Below are 2,997 nucleotides of genomic sequence, written 5' to 3'. Positions count from 1 at the left end.
AATGAGTTCAAGTTTTCTATGTGCTCTGGAATGTGAATCAAGAAAACATTGTTTGCTATGCTTTCCTAGAATGCAAGCATCACATTGCTTAAGCTTCCTAGGAATTGTAGGCAAACCAATAACACCATTAAATAATAGGAAGTATTTGTCTTTATATTTCAAATAGTTATGGCTTAAAATAAATGTACCCTTCAAGATCATTCTAGAGTCAGATAAAGTTATATCTCGAGTTGAAAAAGTAAAATTGTTACTAATATATAAGAATATTGTTCGATTTATGATTAGTTTTATAAAACTTAATAAAGATATATAATTAATTTTATAATTTTTAAGTTTTTTATAAAAATAATAATAATAAATTTTGAAAACATACTACTCAAATGTATTTTTTATAAATTATATAATAAATTTTTATATAATGATTTAATTTTTAAAATTAAATCATTTCTATATTCCAAACATGTATATATCCAAACATATATATTATAGAAAATAAAACTAAAACATTATTAGAAAGAATATTTAATAAATTTTATTATCATTTGGAGTGATGAATACCCATCTCAGCGTTACATAAGTGGTTGCCAAATATGCTATGTATATTACAGATTTACTATATAGTTATGAAATACAAGAAAAGAGAAAATTATGTGTGTGATTATAATTTAATGCAGCATTCAGTTGACCAAAGGAAATGAAGTGCGCATAGCTTCACGTACCATGTTTTTTTGGAAACTTATCTATGTTCCATGGTTTGCGTACTTTTTATCCTCTCACCTTTTAGTGTCTTTTAATAGTGCACAAGTATTTATTTTGAGGGCCACTTAGACTCATACATGGAACCCCAATATCCTTATTTTAGGTCGTCTACATCAACCATGAGGTAAAAATCTACGTGAAGAGGAGCTGAAACATTAGATATTGTAGCTGCACATGAACTCAACAACCTGAATTTATAATTTATAGAAATTGTAGAACTATATGTAACATTAAAAATTAAATAGGAGCTCTCGACTTACGTTGTTCTTTAAACCTCTGCCTCAACCATCTGGAGTACCAGTTTATGCATTCTTTTGAGGAATTATTTGAAGGAGTAACTTTTTTAAGTTGTTGTTAGAAGATCCTCCTTCCTCCACCGCCCACTTCGCAGTATCCTTTAATTTTCCAATTCTTCTCCTCATTTTGTCTCCTTCTTCTCCTCCTATCAAATTCCTCACCAACGCCGCTACCTCTTCTCTTTTTACTGTTTGTTTTAATGGCAGTCCTACGCTCCACTCTTCACAAACGAATTTCGCATTTGTATGTTGCTCGGCATAGAAGGGCCAGCAGATCATCGGCACTCCCGCGGTTATGCTTTCCAACGTGGAGTTCCACCCGCTGTGAGTCAGAAACCCTCCCACAGAAGGGTGGGACAGTACCTTTATCTGAGGCACCCACCCAACCAACAAACCTCTCTCCTTTGTTTCTTCAATGAACTCCTTGGGCAATATGGCAGATTCACCATGAACCATATCTTGTCGGATAACCCATAGAAAGTGTTTGTTGCTGGAAGCCAATCCCCATGCAAATTCCAGGAGTTGTTGATTAGACAAAACTGTAATGCTTCCCAAACAAACGTACATGACAGAGCATGGCTTCCGAGAATCCAACCATGTGAGACAGCTATTTTCTTCCTTCCACATACTCAATTCATCCGAGGATGCATCCTTATCTTTACAATGGAATGACTGCGAGAGCAGTAGAGGACCGATGGGATATACACGGAAGTTCACTCTGAGTGCCTCTAAGACTGGGCCTTCCAGTTCTTCGAATGTGTTAACTATTACTGCGGCTGCTGATAATGTACCCTGGCCTTGAATCATACTATATTGAACAGCCGGATCCGAAATGTCTGTGACTAAGAGGAAGTTTGGAAGGTCCCTCAGCCGCAGCGGGGGCATTCCCGGGATGCAAGTGATTCTCACTTCATCAAGATATTCCTCGGTGCGGCAGCTTTCATCTGTCAAAGATGAAAACTATTCTATCATAATAAAACAGGATGCACCTGATCGCTTATGTGTGGTGTAATTAACAGGAAAAGGGACAACATATAATCAAGTAAGATGTTAATATTTGTTGCTTACCTTTGAGAGGAAGATATCCTTTGTCGATGAGCAGAGGAATGGAAAAAAAAGGATGCGAAACCGAACGCACTGGTCGGCCAGAAAGCAACTCTGGGAACACCATATTCGTCCGCAACAACCTGCGTCCTTGATAGAAGTCCATCGGACACAATGAAGGAGACTCGAGGAACGTTGGGAAGACGTCGGAGTTTCTCCATCAACTTGCGTAAATGAATATGAGCGTGAGTATCCATGGAAATGAAGAGCTCCGGAAGATTTTGATTTTGACTACACCCGTGTTGGGGGGACAGCCCGTCCGGCACAGTTTCGAATCTTATATTCATATGATTCTTATTTTGCATCATGGAATCTTCACGGGTCATAATTGCCCCAGACTCCGAAAGGCGCCTTTGGACAAATTCGGTAGTGACGAAAGTGATATAGAACCCGCGGGTGGACAGAACATTGGCCAGGTTCATGAAAGGCTTTATGTGGCCCTGCAGCGGAAATGGAAATAATATGGCATGGAGGGAACCATCATCAACCGAAACTGATTCCGATGCTTCCATTTTCTCATTCATGAACGGAAAGACGGTGAGAAGGCTCTGAACAACTGAAGGAGCTCAGAGATGCGAAGAGGGATCTGAAGTCTGGAAGAAGCGCAGAGTTGTGGGGCTATTTATAGAGTTATTCCATGGCATTAGAGTTGCAGTTCCCACAATATTGTTGACACTTAGAAATGCGTATAAAATAATGTTGTAGGCACCTCACATCTGAGGAAAAATCCAAAACTTCTGTTATATTATCATATCCCGTTTGGACTTATTCTTGCATATCGTTTCACGATTTATTATTTCATATTATCATATTAACTTTAGAAATTTTCTTCATATTT

At 37.8% G+C, this 2,997-nt stretch overlaps 1 pseudogene; it reads right to left on the bottom strand.

Annotated features, from left to right (window-relative positions):
- Positions 1 to 1,027: 1,027 nt before the first annotated feature.
- On the bottom strand, positions 1,028 to 2,671 carry LOC149254333 (7-deoxyloganetin glucosyltransferase pseudogene; annotated as a pseudogene).
- Positions 2,672 to 2,997: the final 326 nt, after the last annotated feature.

Source organism: Pinus tabuliformis, chromosome 7 (assembly GCF_031772625.1).
Source record: "Pinus tabuliformis cultivar Carrire ecotype Pingquan chromosome 7, CPIR1, whole genome shotgun sequence".
Lineage (NCBI taxonomy): Eukaryota > Viridiplantae > Streptophyta > Pinopsida > Pinales > Pinaceae > Pinus > Pinus tabuliformis.
This window is presented reverse-complemented; position numbering and strand designations above follow the sequence as displayed.